General features: G+C 49.7%; 1 long non-coding RNA gene across 1 annotated transcript in view; it reads left to right on the top strand.

The window, feature by feature from the left end:
• Window positions 1–9539, top strand: part of LOC117981474 (uncharacterized) — a 42278-nt gene extending 32739 nt beyond the window's left edge. The window contains exon 3 of the long non-coding RNA XR_008626457.2: window positions 8103–9539. This is a non-coding gene — a long non-coding RNA (uncharacterized LOC117981474). The remainder of the gene's footprint in view (window positions 1–8102) is intronic.
• Window positions 9540–17770: the final 8231 nt, after the last annotated feature.

The following is a 17770-nucleotide window of genomic DNA, read 5'->3' as shown; positions in this document are numbered from 1 at the left end:
CCACCTAACTAATCTTGCTCACAAGTCCTTCAATTTCTACCCAGCTATCAAGACTTGCCTCCAGGAAGCTACAGAGGGTGACTTCAAGCCTTGGCAAGAGCTTTTTCCTCTGCCTCCTATGAATTGGGTCTCTACTGCCACAATTTAGCACGTGACCTGTCTGCGATTGCCTCTTACAACGAGTGAACAGGCAATGTGGCTCTCACTTCTCTCTGGGCCCCCTTCTTCTTGGAATAGCATCGTAAACTCACCCAGCCTCCAGGAGTGCAACAACAAAGCTTTACAACAAAGGTTGGCAATCATATGGGTACTCACCGTTTAGGGATTGTCATTGTGGGTCAGCTTATAGATTTCTTTGCTTCATCTAAAAGTCCTTATTTTTTGGCACCAAAATTCTTGGCTGCTTCTTGAGGACTTTCAGTCTCCCTCCTCTATCCTTTGGCAACAAATGGTCCTTTCTTCATTTCAAATCTATTATCTTCCTGGCTCCCCTGTCCCTGTTGGCCTTCCCTTCTCTCACTGCGCCACTCCACTCCATCTTCCCTCAGGAAGGAGCTAGGCTGACCTCCAGGTCTGTGTATCTCACTGCTTATTGGGGGGCTCAGCCAGCAGCTGCAATCCATCTGGCCCCAGAGTGAACTCTCTAGGCCCCTCTCCTTCCCCTGACAACCTCTTTCTCCTTGCACTCATCCTGTCGTGATGAAGCCAGCACCCCTGTCCCCACGCTGCTCTCGTCCCCATGCTGGTCTTGTGCCCATGATGGTAGTCATGCTTAACACCTCCCTCTCCCTTAGTTCCCATGACCCCCATCATGACTCATGCTATTGTCTCTTCTCTCAAACTCTGGTTCTGGAAATTTCCACCTGGTTACTCCTTTATCGGGGTACCATCTCCACTCTGACATATCCCAAACTGTACTCATCATCACATGAAGCATCTTTTATCTTAAAACTGGCTCAAAAGATCAAGTTTCCTGACTTTCAGCGCCATGATTGATAGGTTCACTGTTGAAGCAACCCGTCCTTTTCCTCTCCAGCTAGTCACTGACTCTGGCTGACTTCTCCCTGTCTGGCAGGTTGTACTGAAAGCAGTATAGATGGTTTCCAAGTCTGGGCTGTCACTAGCTCCTTGTTAAACCTCAAGCAAATTGCTTAATCTCTTTGAGTTTCTGTTTTCTTGTCTGTGAATTGGACATAAAATACATAACATTTGACTGTATGAAAAAGTCAGCATTTAGGCCAGCCGGGGTAGCTCACACCTGTAATCCCAGCACTTTGGGAGTCTGAGGTGGGTGAATCAAGAGGTCAGGAGTTCAAGACCAGCCTAGCCAACATGGTGAAACCCATCTCTACTAAATATACAAAAATTACTTGGGCGTGGAGGCGTGCACCTGTAATCCCAGCTACTCGGGAGGCTGAGGCAGGAGAATTGCTTGAGCCGGGGAGGTAGAGGTTGCAGTGAGCCGAGATCACCCCATTGCACTCCAGCCTGGGCAACAGGGTGAGACTCTGTCTCAAAAAAAAAAAAAAAAAAAAAAAAGGTCAGCATTTAAAACCAAATGAGAAAAATGGACGGTTCATTAGATGGTATTGGGAAAACTAGAGAGCCATTTGAATAAATAAACTTGTATCCCTACCACACTCCAATCACTAAATAAATTGCAGATGGATCAAAGTTTAAATGTAAAATATGAAACTATCAAAGAATTAGAAGAAATATTATCTTGAAATGTGGAAAGCCTTTCCAAGCATAAAATCATATGAAACCCAGCTTTTATAAAGAAATTGATCAGGCCGGGCGTGGTGGCTCACGCCTGTAATCCCAGCAATTTGGGAGGCCAAGGCGGGCAGATCACCTGAGGTTGGGAGTTTGAGACCAGCCTAACCAACATGGAGAAACCCCATCTCTACTAAAAATACAAAATTAACCAGGTGTGGTGGTGCATGCCTGTAATCCCAGCTACTCGGGAGGCTGAGGTAGGAGAATTGCTTGAACCCGGGAGGCGGAGGTTGCAGTGAGCTGAGATCGAGCCATTGCACTCCAGCCTGGACAAGAGCAAAACTCCATCTCGAAAAAAAAGAAAGAAAGAAATTGATCAATAAATATGATTATGTGACAAGCTACAACTCCTAAGGAAAAAAAAAAGAGAGACAGAGAGACACACCCAGACTTGGGGTAGACAGGATGCAGGGGTGAGTGTGGAGAGAAAACTGATGAACTGGGAAAAATATTTGCAATACATATGACAGTCAAGTCTGGGTGCGGTGGCTCACACCTGTAATCCCAGCACTTTGGGAGGCCGAGGCGGGCGGATCACGAGGTCAGGAGATCGAGACCATCCTGGCTAACACGGTGAAACCCCGTCTCTACTAAAAATACAAAAAATTAGCCGGGCGTGGTAGCGGGCGCCTGTAGTCCCAGCTACTCGGGAGGCTGAGGCAGGAGAATGGCGTGAACCCGGGAGGCGGAGCTTGCAGTGAGCCGAAATCGCGCCACTGCACTCCAGCCTGGGCGACAGAGCGAGACTCCGTCTCAAAAAAAAAAAAAAAAAAAAAAAAAAAGAGATTGAGACCATTCTGGCCAACATGGTGAAATCCCGTCTTTACTAAAAATACAAAAATTAGCTGGGCATGGTGGTGCGCACCTGTAGTCCCACCTACTCGGGAGGCTGAAGCAGGAGAATCGCTTGAACCCGGGAAGCAGAGGTTGAAGTGAACCGAGATCGCGCCACTGCACTCCAGCCTGGCAACAGAGCGAGACTCCATCTCAAAAAAAAAAAAAAAGACAGTCAACAGTGCAAATTTCCATAATATGTGAAGGGCTCTTCATATTCAATAGGAAAAAAGACAGCTGAAAAGAAGAATTGATAAATTCCATTTGTGTGGGAAGAAAAACCACAAATGTCTAGAAACAGATGAAAAGATGCTCAGCCTTACTAATAATCAAAGGAATACAAATCCAAAGAATAATGAAATATAGTGACAAAAGTTTTAGAAGATTGTTGATATCCAGTATGGGTAAGAAAATAAGCACTTTATACACTGTTGTTGAGACTATAAATTGCTACATCTTTTTGGAGAGGAATTGGGCAACACTTACTACACAAAAATGTGCGTACCCTTTGACCATTACTAGAAACATATCTTGCATACATTTTTGCACATATATCCAAGTACCTTTGTTCCAAGGTGCTTGTTAAAGCCCAATTTGTAATAGGAAAAATGAGAAATAATCTACATATTTCTCTATAGAGTAATAAATAAGTTGGAGGCTAGGAGCAGTGGCTCACACTTGTAATCCCAGCACTTTGGGAGGCTGAGGGGGGCAGATTGGTTGAGGCCAGAAGTTCGAGACCAGCCTGGCCAACATGGCAAAACCCCATCTCTGCTAAAATTACAAAAATTAGCTGGGCATGGCAATGCACACCTGTAATCCCAACTACACTGGGAGGCTGTGACACAAGAATTGCTTTAACCCGGGAGGCAGAGGGTTGCAATGAGCTGAGATTGCACCGCTGCTCTCCAGCCTGGGTGACAAAGTAAGACTCTGTCTCAAAAAATTCAATTAAATTAAAAAAATAAAACAAGTTAGGGAAAATCCATTGGAATATATCATGCAGCTAGTAAAACATGATGCAATAAATGTATATACAGTCTTGTGCCAATATCGGCATTTTGGTCAATAGTGGACTGCAAATGTGACAGCGGTCATGTATCATGGTCAGATTATCATAGAGCTGAAAAATTCCTATCTCCTAGTGATGTTGTAGCTGTCATAACTGCTCCTGTCCTACTCGGGCCCCTTTAAGTGGACCCGGGGTTTCCTGCGAGCTCCTCCAAGGTGACATGACAAGCTCGTGGGAGTCCACCCGAGCTGGAGTTAGTTCTGCTCACGCCTGCTTCCTGGCTCTGCCACTTCTCGCTTTGGGCTTTCCCCTTTCCTTAGCCTCTCCACTCCCCTGCCACCCTCCCCCTTTGGCCTCCCCTCCTTGAGAACCTCCTTTTACAGCCCGTGGCTGATGACTCAGTTTGGGAGCCGCTGGCTCTGCCCCCCAACACATCTTCGTCCTGTCTTCGACACAACCTGTGAGAGTCTGCCCTCTGGCCGCTGAACCCCTTGTCCTCTGTGATTGCAGTAGCTCTGGGGCCTTCCTGAAGCTCAATCGACAGGGGAGGGGGCCTGGCCACCACATTGCCACCAGGTGTTGCTCAAAAACACAGCTCCCAAACTGCCACACCTTTGATGGCATTTCTCCCATGCCTGAGAATGAAATCTAAACTGTTTCCCAACACACGTGAGGCTCAGCTCCGACAGGTTCTTCCCTCATGCCCAGCCACTCCTTGGGGTGTGTGCTGCACTCCAGTCACGCTGGGCAGAATTCCCTGGAACTGTCAAGTGCTCTCTCATGCGCACTCTTTTCTCCAGCTGGTCTCTCACCTGAGAAGCCCCTCTTCCTCTCTTCTGTGCTTCCAGTACCTGCATACACCAATGTGTGCACATGGCTTGTACTTACGTGTATTTACCTGGATATTCATATTTTCACTTATGGGAACAAACAGAAACATGAGATAAGTACACTCACATTGTATTCTAGCTATGTTTGTCATCATTGCCTCCCTTGCTTTATTTTGAGCTCCAGAAGGGCAAGAACTGGGCTTCAGATAGACCCCTGAATGTAGACAGCTGCAAAGGACAGAAATGCAGCTCAAACTTGTTTAAGGACCTACTAGGCAATGGTTTTGCTTAAGGGCTGAGTACCATGGTTGGCCCGGGCTGGGTCCAGTGACACCCCTGGATTGAGCCACTAGTATAGGATGTCAGAGTAGCTTCCAGGTGACCCAAGAGACACAGGTGGGGGTGGAGAAAGAGGGAGGGTAATTTCCCAGAAGGAGGGGAGGGGTGGGAGGTGTGGCTTCCAGGCAGATGAAACAATGCAATCTGTGTCCATGTCTGACACCCACCCTGGGCTCGGGCCAGGCCCATCTCTTCCCTGCCCCATCTCATCCATGAATCATCCCAACTCTTTCCTTAGTCAGACAGTTCCCCTGATTTCCAGCCCTCTCCCTCCTCTCTTACCTGCAGAGGATGTCTGTCTTGCCTCCCACCATCCCTCACTGCTCCACCCCGTAGGAGTGAGTGATAGGCTCTTCTTTTCCTCTGGGGAACTAGTCTTTGTCCACCGGAGCTGCCAATCACAGGACCCCTGGCCTCAGGGGTTGGCCCATAGCCCAAGATTAGCCAGTCAGGGTAGAGCTCTAATCCCAGCACTTTGGGAGGCCAATGCAGGAAGACGGCTTGAGGCCACGAGTTCGAGGCCAACCTAGGCAAAATAGCAAGACCCCATCTCTATTTTAAAAAATTAAAGTAAAAAAAGACAAGCCAATCAGTTCTCTGTCTGAGAATTCTACTCCTGAGGGAAGACACTGTATGGTCACCTTCGAAAGACCTCCTGCGTTCCTACTCAGCGTTCTTCCATTCTTGAGCTTCCTTCAGGAGATGGTTCTCCATCTCCGGCCAGATGTGACCAGGTTCTGCTTTGTAGCACTTTGTTCAGACCTTTAGTATTTGTCACTTTCTGGCTTATGTATGGCTATTTGTCAACTTATCTCTGTTCATTCAACCTTGATTCATCACTATTCACACACCGATTATAAGTGACCAGTAAATTCCTCTTTTTGCTAAAGTTAGGATTGTATTTTGTACTTTGTAGCTTGGAACCAAAAACCCCTGAGCTGATAAACCATGTCCACACCCCCACAGAGCCCAGCAGGGCAGGGGCAGCCTGGAGCCCACCCTCACCCTTCCAGCTGCGGTGCACTCACTCCTCACTATGCTGGATCTCCCAGAGGCTGTGGCTGGGAGGTGCACCACTGGCCACTGTCCCTGCACATTTGTCTTGCCCCTCAGCTGCACCGTGAGCGGCATTACAGGTCAACTGTGCCATGGGACCCTCTTCGGGAATTCAGACATCAGCTTCTAGCTGGGTCAGCTGAGGATACTTGGAGGCCTGCGGTGTCTCCCTGCACCTTCCCAGGGAGGAGGGGCCTCAGGAGCTGCCTCTGACAGCCTGGGAATTTGTCTCCTGGGTTTCCAACTCTGCTGTCTTTACTTTTTCTCTGGCCTCTTAACAATCCCATTTGGCCAAGACAGGTGAGTCAGAAGTCCCCACAGACCTGCGGCAAGCAGCAATCATGCTCTGAGTCATGTGCCATTCAACACCCCTCTCACCCAGAGGTCTTACCTCTTACCATGCAGAGCCCAAGCTGGTTTCCAACTATGCCTCTTCCAGCAGGACAGAACTCGCCTTGCCAAGGTGTCAGGACAAGGCGGGGGTCAGGGAGCATGTTCTCACCAGGTAGGAAGGCCCTGGGCCATACTGCTGGGTCCCTGCCCTCGGTGGCCTGCTGACATCTGCTTGAGAGGGTTGCTTCAAATGAAGATAAATACAGACAGGTCTCTAATTTAATCTTGATTTCAAAAACATTTTTTTCCTACTAAAACCTGAACTTGCCGGATATTGTTTTCCCATGTTTGATTCACAGGGCATGCAACGTCTTTGCATAGCTCAGTAATAATCATCATAACCAACAGCATTTACATCCCAGTGTTTTCCTAAGAGCTTTCTGCTATTAAGCAGTGACCCTGTCCCTGACTGTGCTAAGCTAGTTGCTTGCTCTGTGGCTAGTTGTGGTTTCCTCCAGCAATACCAGATCATCCACACCCTGATTCAGGAATGAGATAGGAAAAAGTGCTGGTCTTAAAGACAGAAGAGCTGGATTCTGGTTTTCTCTAGGCCAATTAATGAGCTCTGTGACCCTGGACAAATCACTGGCTTCTTGGAGTTTTAGTCCCTTCCACTGTAGGGTGGACTCAATGATCCCTCTTGCTGAGCTCACCTCATGGTGTAGGTGTGAGGATCAAATAAGATCATGTGTGGGAGAAGCTCTGAAAATGCTAAGAGCTGTACAGATGCAAGCTTTGTCAGCAATAGCTCAGACTTTCTCTCGAAGATCTCCTTGGCTAAGGAGCAGGGAGCCATTCACACTGGAGTGGGGACCAGCGACTGGGGAAGCCAGGGTGATCCTGTCAGGGTCCACCCCCCATAGGTGGACCTTTGCTTGTTGGGTGGGGAAAGTGTGAGTTTGAAGTCAGATCTGAATTCCCCTCATAGCTCTGCACCTTAGTAGCAACAACTCAGACAAGTCCCTTTGTCTTGCAGAAACTCAGTTTATCACTTGTAGACCAGGCATCAGGATACCTACCTTGTGGGGCAGTGGGCAGCACATAGTAGGGGCCTGAGGAACATTTTCTCCTTCCCCCTTAAGCGGGAAATTGGGTGGTTTCAACTTGGGCTGCATATTAGAGGAATCTGGGGAAATTTTAATAAATTCTGCTGCCAGGGCCCCTTCCCAGACCAGTTAATGCAGAACCTGTGGGGGTAGGGTCCAAGCTGCAGTTGTTTTCAAAGCTCCCAGGTGATTGCTGAGCAGCAGAACCACTGGCTGGAAGGTGGCATGTACCTGCTGCCACAACTGGTCCCTACCTTGACTGTGCCTCCTCGGTTTCCCCTTTTCCTCACGATGCTCCACTCTGATGAAGCCTGCATAAGAGCCGGTAGTGCACAGTACTGTGTCCATGTCTGACACCAGCCTGGTGGTGCAGAAACACAGCTCCCTTAGGACCAGGTTCCTGTCTCAGTCTCCTCTGCTTTTCTTTCTTTTCCTTCCCATCTGAGCAGCAACGCAGTTGCTCTCCCCAGCACCTGTCCCCAGATCCTCTCCTCTCACTCCACTGTGTCCCCTCCACTGCTGTGTGTCCCCTCCTCTCCCATCTCACTGCTACCCCTTCTTCTTTTATCTCTCTCTTGCCTCTTTCCCTTCTCTTTGTGAAAGCACCACTACCTCTATTCTGCTCGCATCAAGCAACTGGCATTTATTGAACAATGATTATGCCTCTGCTCTCAGTTTTAAAAGTGTGTGACTAAATTTTATCACTCTCCAGGTAAGTTTTGTGTACACATATGGACATGTACCATTTATCCTCCCACAGATCAGCAACCAAGGATATAGACTTAATCTTTTTTTTTTTTTTTTTTTTTGTAGACATGGAGCCTTGCTATGTTGCCCAGGCTGGTCTTGAACTCCTGGAGTCAAGTGATCCTCCCTTCTTGGCCTCCCAAAGCACTGGGATTACAGGTGTGAGCCACTACGCCCAGCCTCAGACTTAATTCTTGTTTTGTAGCATGCAGTATGTGTGTGTTTGCATGTGTGCGTGTGCATGTGCATGTGTGTGTGAATCTGTGTGTGTGCATGTGTGAGCGTGCATGTGAATCTGTGTGTGTGCATTGTGCATTTGTGTGTGAATCTGTGTGTGCATGTGTGCATGCGTGTGTGTGTGTGAATCTCTGTGTGTCTGCGTGCACCTGTGTGTGTGAATCTGTGTGTGTGCATGTGTACGTGCATATGTGTGTGTGTGAATGTATGTCTGTGTGTGTGTGTGTGTTACAGTTTCCCCCTCTCAGTGCTGCTGCCTGGTAGGACACTCACGGTTTTCTTTCCTGGTGGCTGAGCAGCTCCTGGGTTGGCTGAGTTGAAGACACTGCTGAGACTCTTGGCTGCTGGCCTTAGGGGTGGTGTCAGCCTGAGAGGGAAGGAAGGCGGGATTGGTCAGCGAGAAGGCCAGAGGCATGGGGATTTGGAGTTCTCACTCAGCTCACCATCTCCGCTCTGGGCCTCTGCCCCTCTGTTCCTGGAGGGAGTGAGTCAGAAAGGCCTGGGGCTGGCTCCCATCCGAGGAGCCACCAGCCCATCTTCTCTGACCACAGGGGAGCCCACTGTTGGGGCTAAAGGCTGGGACCCCTTCCCAGTGGCTCTGGATGGAGTATAGACTGTGACTCGGGGTGTTCCCAAGTGGGCCTCACACCATGTCCCCCCTGCAGCCACTGTCCCTTCCCAGCCACCTGACTTTGCTCCCTCCTGGCCTCACTGACACCACCCTCGCCTGACAGACAGGCCTTGGTGCTCCTGAATCCCTCGGCACCTTCCCCAGGCCCAGATTTCTGTGGAAGAGGAAAGTAGCAATACTCACCCTCCAGGAAGCCATGAGGGGAGCCGTATCCACAGTCCCCCAGCTCCCAGTGACTCTCTAGACTAGGCAGAGGCTCATGCCTGTGCAGATTCAAACCCAAGGGCTGGGCTGACAGTTGTTTGGTTTTAGAGATGTGGTTTCTGTCACCCAGGCTGGAGTGCAGTGGTGCAATCATAGCTTACTGCCATCTTGAACTCCTGGGCTCAAACCATCCTCTGGCGTCAGCCTCTTGAGTAGCTAAGCACACAGGCTTGTACCACCATGCTTGACTAGTTTTTTGTTTTGTTTTTGTGGAAACAGGATCTGGATATGTTACCCAGGCTGGCCTTGAACTCCCGGCCTCAAGCAACCTTCCCGCCTCGCCCTCCCAGTGTTAGGATTATAGGCATGAGCCATGTACTACGCCTGAGCTGACAATTGTTATGCATGAGATGCCCCCCAAAGCTGGCCGCCCCTCCTGAACTCCTGGCAGGACAGATAGAAGTTTGCTCATTTAACATTTAAACTGTGAATCCTTCCGTAAAATACTGCCCCACTTTACTTACTCCCTAGTTAAATTAGACGACTGCAAAAATGCATATAGTAGCCCTGGGAACTGATATGCCAGGACTTGGGAGTTATGTTATTAGCGGGAGACTCCCAGACAAATTCATCCCTAAATGATAAAGCAGACTTGTTTCCAGAAACTTCTCAGCCCCTTGTGCTGCATGGATCAGCAAAAGAGGAAGAGAGAGGCCTAACTCACAGTTCTGGCTCTTTAACCTCTCAGCAAGGAGGCTCTGAGTTCTTCAATCACAAAAAATTGCCTTTTTGATAGAAACATATGGAGTGTTATTTTGTTAATAGCTGAAGTCACAGCTCCTTCTTTTTAAAATACATTTTGAAAATAATCATCTTGGGGTAAAACCAAGAAAGTGTGAGAGAGTCTTTAGGTCAAATTCTTAGGGCACAGGACAGGTTTTAGGACTATTATGGGCAAAGGTGCCACGTTTGTAGTGCCATAAAAAACATGCAGACAGCCTCCTTGTGCTGGTGAGACTACTAAGTTCCCTTATTGGGAGGAACCAATGTCTTTTCCATGTCCCTCTATCCCCCAGAGGTCAGCCCCCATCCCAGTTACTGTGCCTTCCATACCTGACTCCATTCCTATCCCCTACCTGAAGCTCCTCATGACTTTGGGCCCAGTAGTCTTTTCCTCCCTAACTTTCTTCCCAACTTTAATGATCACATGCATGATTTTCTGTTGAACCTCGGTCTCCTCCCACCTAGGCAGCAAGCTTCAAGTGGGCAGGCCCTCATTGGCTTGCTCACCACTGCATCTCATGCTTAGCTCGGGCCTGGCAAACAGTAGGCGCTCACTCTAGTTAGCTGCTCAAAGTGGGAGCCTACTGTTTGGCTGTAGCTCTGCATCCTAATTCTGGGTTTCTGCAGCTGTTGTGCTTTCCAGTCTCCCCAGTTTCAGTTCCTCTTGACTTGTGTCCTTGTCAGAGAGAGAGTAGATTTGGGAAGAAGCTCCAAGAAGGTGCAGCCAACTATATCTCCCTATCTCAAAGGGCTATTGTGAGGATTTGATGGGATTGTATCTGGCATATTAGTACTTGAAGGATGTTAGGGGACTGTGTTTGTTTGCACATTTCTCAGGCCTTAGATCTCAGCTGCAACCTTACTCACTGTGAGTACGGGATCATCCAAGCCTTCCTCAGATACCAAGAAAGGGTGCAGAATACAGGTGAAATCAGACCTGCTGGTATCTGTTACAACTGCTCATTTCAGAATTAGGATCCAGGCTAGGCTACTGTGGCGGAACAACCTCCATATAGAGCGGCTTGGACAAATAAATGCTATGGGTTTATTTGCCTGTAGGTTGAAGATCCTGATCTTTTAGGGTGACTCTACTGTTAATGCACAAATTCTATGGCACTTTAGTTTTTTTTTTTCTTTTTTTTCTTTTAAAGACGGAGTCTTGCTCCGTCACCCAGGCTGGAGTGCAATGGTGCAATCTCGGCTCACTGCAACCTCTGCCTCCTGGGTTCAAGCAATTCCCCCTGCCTCAGCCTCCCAAGTAGCTGAGATTACAGGCACCTACCACCACACCCAGCTAATTTTTGTATTTTTAGTAGAGACAGGGTTTCACCATGTTGGCCAGGCTGGTCTTGAACTCCTGACCTCAGGTGATCTGCCAGCCTTGGCCTCCCAAAGTGCTGGGATTACAGGCATGAGCCACCGCACCCGGCCTAGTTCCTTTTTTTTTTTCTTTTTTTTTTTTTTTTTGAGATGGAGTCTTATTCTGTCACCGAGGCTGGAGTGCAATGGTGCCATCTTGGCTCACTGCAACCTCTGCCTCCAGGTTCAAGCGATTCTCTTGCCTCTGCCTCCTGAGTAGCTGGGATTACAGGCACCCACCACCATGCCTGGCTAATTTTTGTATTTTTTTTTTACTAGAGATGGGGTTTTGCCACGTTGGCCAGGTTGGTCTCAAACTCCTGACCTCAGGTGATCCACCCCCTCCCCACCGCCTCGGCCTCCCCAAGTGCTGGGATTATAGGCGTGAATTACCATGCCTGGCTGGCCCATTAGTTCTTGTGATCTTCCAGCTGATGGGAAGTGGGGAAAGGGAGACAGGGAAGCAGTCACATAATTAAGAGAACAGGAATCACTTCTGCTTACATCCCACTGGCCACATAGTCACATGACCATGCCTAGCTGCAAGGGAGGCTGGGAAATGTAGTCTTTAGCTGGGAACCCATGTTTCCATCTAAAAGTCTATTATTATGGAAGAAGGGAAGAAGGGATAGTGGAGAATGACCTGTAGGCTCTGCCACTGCAAGGTTATAAAGCCTGGTGAGATCAGAGAGTCTGTGTGTCTGCTGCAGCTGCTGGTAGTATCCTAGGTGAGGTCAGTGCTGAGGCTCTCCTGGCCTCATACACAGTCTGTTTATGCCATCAGCCACTCAGCAAGCCTAGTCCATGCTCCAGTGAAACCTGAAATTGCAAAAGGAGGAAAAGAAAAAGCCAGTTTTCAAATAATAATCACATGAACAAGAGCAGAAAATCCACAGCCATTTGTGAGGTGCCTTCTACTTAGAAGGCTCACTGACTTCAGTGCTACCAAAAAAAATGTGGCTCCATACTGGTCTAGGAAGTATTTGTCACCAGTTGCCCATAAGAAAGTAAAGAGACTGAGAATGAGCATTTAGAAATGTTTATAGCTATTTGACAGAATGATTTTATATTAGTTGAATATAATAATAAAATATTGGAGCTGGTATTTTGCATATCTTTTTAAATTTTCTAGTAATTCATTTTTATTATATTTTACACAAGTACTGGTCTATGACAGATAAGAAAAACAAACAAAACTGTTTCTTCTTCACAGATATTAATAGTTTGAGAAGTGCTGGTCTAAGCCTTGGGAACTCTGTTAACTGTCACATTATTTCATGTAGCCTTGAGGGAGGCATTATTAACCCCATTTTGTCAATGAGAAAATGGCAGTTGAGAGCTTCAATGATGAGCCCCAGAGGTAGAGATAGCAGAGCTGGTCTGTGCAGTCCTGTCAGCTGAAGGCCAGAGTCCTCCCAGGGCTCACGATGATTGAGGGACCCAAGCTGCCTGTGCAGTTGCAGCCAAACTCAGTACTTTCCAGAACACAGCCCGAGAGCACAGAGACAGGGCCAGGCAGAGAGATACATTCCCATGTATAATAAAAGGCTACCCATCATGCATGGCAGAGCCCCTTAGAGAAGTGAATTCCGGTTAGAAACAGGACAGTGTCCTGCAGGAGCTCAGCTGAGGACCAGAGGAGCAGGAGCCTGTGGCTCAGGGAAGGGAGACACAGAACCCTACTTCGCCTCTGGCCTTGGCTTCTGGAACGGAGGAAAGTGCAGTTTAGGACCACTAGGGAGGACTGGGAAGCAGGTCACCGTGCATACCTCCAATGGCCACTGCCCTCTTTCTGGCAGCCACTGTGATTTTGCTCCAGGGGAATTCACCCCGCCTCCTCCCGCACTGTGCTTTGTTGGGGCATGTGGCTAAGGCCTGGCCAGCCAAAGGACATCATTTCCCTGGAGGCAGGATTTGCTCAGAGAGGAGTAAATGACCCAACCAGAGCCAAGGAGACACCATGAGGGTCATGCTGAGGCTACTGAGAGAAGCACGCTCTTTGGATTCAAACACGGGAGGGTGTGAGGCTGGAGCTGGCGTGGCCAACTTGTCCCCCAACAGAAGAGCCATCTGAGACTGGCATGAAGCCAGAGAAGTGGAGCTAAGAGCTGGGAAAAAGGGATCCTAGGCTCTAACGCTATCATTTGAGAGCCTAGGTCTAGGGTGAAGTGAAGCGAGTGCATGAATGAAGTGAGATGGGGCAGATGAGTCTTTTTGTGTCTGTGATTTTCCAGCAGCTCACAAGTGTTGTCTCTGTGATGTTCCAGAAGTTCACCAGTGGTCCCCCTCCCCTGCCAGTTCATGCCCTACACAAGCCAGTCTCACCAAGGCACATCTCTTTTGAAAATCTTTCAGTGGCTCCTCCATGGCCCTCAAGATGAAGTCCAAATGTTGTAATCCCACTGCTTACAACTTGTGTGTTTTTGTCATTCTGGAACCTTTTTATTTACCCAAGCTGCATGGAACCACTTTTAGTTTCCCAAATGTGTCTTGCTTTCTGCCACCTACAGCTGGACATGAACATGCCATTCCTCCTGCTGGCTTCTTTCCCCAGGATCCCCCTTTCTCTTGAGCCTTCCAGATTGGATTTGCTGCCCCCCTTGGGTGCTCCCTTGGGTCCCTTATCCAAACAGCCTCTGGAACTCCAGCCTCTTGTGTTTACCTTCCCCAGTGGATTGTCTCCACTTGGAGGCCCCACAGGCACCTGAAACCCAAGTTCCAAATGGGATCTTCACACCCTTTTGCTCAAGCCTGCTTCCCTCTGGGATCCCTGCTAGTAGCCTTACCATCCATTTGCCCAGGAGCCCAAGCCAGGAACCTGGGAGTCGTTACTTTTCTCTCCCTCAGCTCCTCTCCACCACCCAGTACCCCCTACAATCTCTATTGCCATCGCCTTGGTCCCAGCCACCACCGCCTGGCACCTGCACTCCTGCAGCAGCTCCTGGCTGTCCCTCCTGCTTGTGCAGCCTCATCCTCCCCTCCATTCTTCACTCTGCAGCTAGATGTTGCTTCTAAAATGTTGATTCAATGACGTTTCCTTTGTAGAACACCCCAGTGGTTCCCCACTGATTTGCTCTCCAGTGTCCTCTCTTATTGGCCTGTATCGTGAATTCCTTGCAGGTCTTTTTTTTTTTTTTTTTTGAGACGGAGTCTCGCTCTGTCACCCAAGCTGGAGTGCAGTGGCACGATCTTGGCTCACTGCAACCTCTGCCTCCTGGGTTCATGCCATTCTCCTGCCTCAGCCTCCCGAGTAGCTGGGACTACAGGCTCCCACCACCACACCCGGCTAATTTTTTTTTTTTTTTTTTTGAGACGGAGTCTCACTGTCGCCCAGGCTGGAGTGCAGTGGCGTGATCTCTGCTCACTGCAGGCTCCGCCCCCTCGGGTTCATGCCATTCTCCTGCCTCAGCCTCTAGAGCAGCTGGAACTACAGGCGCCCCCCACCTCGCCTGGCTAATTTTTTGTATTTTTAGTAGAGACGGGGTTTCACTGTGTTAACCAGGATGGTCTCAATCTCCTGACCTTGTGGTCTACCCACCTCGGCCTCCCAAAGTGCTGGGATTACAGGTGTGAGCCACCGCGCCCGGCCTCCTTGCAGGTCTTTAAAGCAACGCCAGGCTGTCTCTAGCATCCTCCTTGCTGCACTCTGTGCTTTACCCCTAGGTACTGCCCATGTTTGCCTGCTGAAGCTCTAGGATTGAGCTCTCTGATGCTGCCTTCAGGAAGCCCTCTCTGGGCACCCATAAGTGGGCAGATCCCCTTCCTATGTACTCCTCCTGAACTCTCTGCTCCTGTGAATGTGGGGAACACATGAATTGCATGTTCCTGTGTCTGTCTCTTAACTTAAACAGGGAGCTCCTTAGGGCCTAAGGCTGGGTCTTGTTAGCTGTTGTGTTTAGGGTTTAATGCTCAGAGGAAGTGCTTCACAAATGGTTTGTTGAATTAATTAATTAATGACTACCTTAACGCCTGGCTTCCCAAACTGTGCAGCCACCTGAGGGTGCTGTGGAATGAGGTTTGGGGATCTCTACTGTAACCCTTTACTGCTCCTCTTCACAGCCCGGGCCAGCCTTACATTAGGATTGGGTTTCACCTTGGTGGCGGCAGGACCTCCAGAGTCCTTGGTCAGGAGGGTAGGGGGCAGGTGCAGACCCAGGCAGCAGGAAAGGTGCGGCTCATGGAGCGGGCAGCAGGTAAAGAGCAGCCCTGGGAGTGCTGGGTGGAGGGAAACTGAGGTACTTGGGCTGGGTTGGAGGAGCAGGCAAGCTCAGCTCAGACTCCCTTTGGGGCTCACAAAGCAGGGGCATCATTTCTCAAACACGGGACAAGGCAGAGCCTTGGCAGCAAGGAAGATGTCCTGGAGAGCAGGCACAAGGCCAGCGCAGGCTTCTCCACGAGGCTGATGGGGTCCTTGTAGTTCTTTGTCCGGGAGCCATCTGGGTTCCCAAGCCTGATTGGAGCAGACTCTGCCCTGGAGGTAAGGGCCTTGGTCACCAGCACTGTAGATCAGCACGTCAGGGAGCCAGCAGCGCATTCCGAGTGGATCTGAAATCCACTTGCCTGCCTTCCCCCTGAGCCTTAGCCCATCTCTCAGGACTCAGCTGCCACACCACTTCCTGCTCTTCTTCACGCAGAGCTCCAGGATAGCAATTAGGCAGGCCATGAAGCAGGCACTGTGCAAGCACTCACCTTGGCTTCCCTCTGTCATACAGAGTATGTATGATCTCATTTCATCAAGATGTGGCAGGCAATGTCACAGGAACTGTGACTCTGCTCTGAGTGGGAGGCAATGTGGCCCATCTGCACTGCACATCTGGGCTATAGTTGGTCACACATCTGGACTGTGTTAGGTCTGTCTGGCCCACAGTGCACGCTGTTCCCACTGCCCAGTGCTGCCTTCTCTAGCTCTAACCTTTCCCTGAAATTAGAGACTCTCAATTAAATCTGGGGCTGTCCCTTTCCTTTCCTCCGACTCTTGGAGCTCCACAACCCCCCATCTTTGGCTTTTGCCAGGACAGAGCTCTTGTCCATCCTGTCCCGTGTCTGTCTAAGCACTGGGCATGGGGAGCTGCACCCAGCATTGGAAACCTCACCCCATTTTCCTCTTCTTGCGGCCCCTCAGAAAAGGGTAAGGATGGACAGACTAGCCAGCCCCAGTCAAAGCCTTGGCTGAGGCCACTGGCTCTGGCTCTGTCATCATCCTATCGCTCATCATAACCGTGGTCCTGGCCCTGCTACACCAGAAGAGAGAGGTTTCCCTGGAGATTCCAGCCTTGCCCTTTTCTGCAAAGGCTACACATTTACCCAGAGCAGCAGGAGCCCTCTGCTGTGAGAACTCCCTAAAGCGAGAGCTGGGCTTCTTCTTTCCCAGGGAAGATAGAGGAAGCTGATGCTTAGCCCCAGGCCTCGTTATTAAGAGGCTTCTACTTTTCTTTTTTTTTCTTTTTTTTTTTTTTTTTTGAGACAGGATCTTGCTTTGTTGCCCAGGCTGGAGTGCAGTAGTGCGATCTTGGCTCACTGAAACCCCCGCCTCCTGGGCTGAAGTGATCCTCCCATCTCAGCCTCCCAAGCAGCTGGGACTACAGCCACACACAACCACACCCAGTTAATTTTTGCATTTTTTGTAGAGACGGGGTTTTGCTGTGTTGCTCAGGTTGGTCTTGAACTCCTGAGCTCAAGTGATCCTCGTGCCTCAGCCTCCCAAAGTGCTGGGATTGCAGGCGTGCACCTCTGCACCTGGCCAGGTTTCAACTCTTGTTAGCTCACTGGCTGTGTGACCTTGGGCAGGTGACTCAATCTCTCTGAGTCTGAGTTTGTATAGTTCTAAAGACGGTAGAACTTAAGTCATGGGGCTGTGTGAGGGTTCGAAGAGGCTATCTATAGGAAGCACGTGTATAGTCCTGGCAGTTAGTGGATGTTCAGTCCACGGCAGCTCTCGTGGTTAGAATTGTTACTGACTTCACTCCCCACTCTACTTCTTGAGATTTCCATGTTCCTGGCACAGGCCGAGTCAGCTCCCCCCTTGGCATCTCTCTCCTTTCCCTTTTTAAGGGCATTTCTGCTGCTCCCGGCTGCACAGTCAACTCCAGTTCAGACCCTCTTGGAGTCTTGAGGTGCTGCCAGCAATCACAGCCTCAACCAACCCGAGGCCTGCAGTAACATTCCTGCTCACTGGAGTCAGGGATCTGCCCCGCCATGCGGTGCGTCTGGGCTGGGGAGTGAGGGGGCGGAGGGAGGGGAGCCACAGCTGCTCCTTTGTCAACCAGTCACGATGAGGGTGAGGCCAGGGCACAGGCCCGTCCAGGCCAAGAACAGGAACCAGGTGGACTTTGCTGAGGCCCAGACAGGGTGGGGCATCGGGGAGGCCCACGTCTGCACGTTAGGAGGTGCGTGGTGGAATGAAAAAGGGGGATGATCGGGCAGACTCACTTCTGATTTCCCAGGCTGCTGAGTCCAGAGGCCCTTAGCTGGGTTTCAGGTTGCTTTGAGGCCAGGCAATCAACAGACTCATACAATGACA

The sequence above is a fragment of the Pan paniscus genome, chromosome 7 (assembly GCF_029289425.2).
Source record: "Pan paniscus chromosome 7, NHGRI_mPanPan1-v2.0_pri, whole genome shotgun sequence".
NCBI lineage: Eukaryota > Metazoa > Chordata > Mammalia > Primates > Hominidae > Pan > Pan paniscus.
Note: the sequence above shows the minus strand (reverse complement) of the source record. Positions and strands in the feature narration are given on the sequence as shown.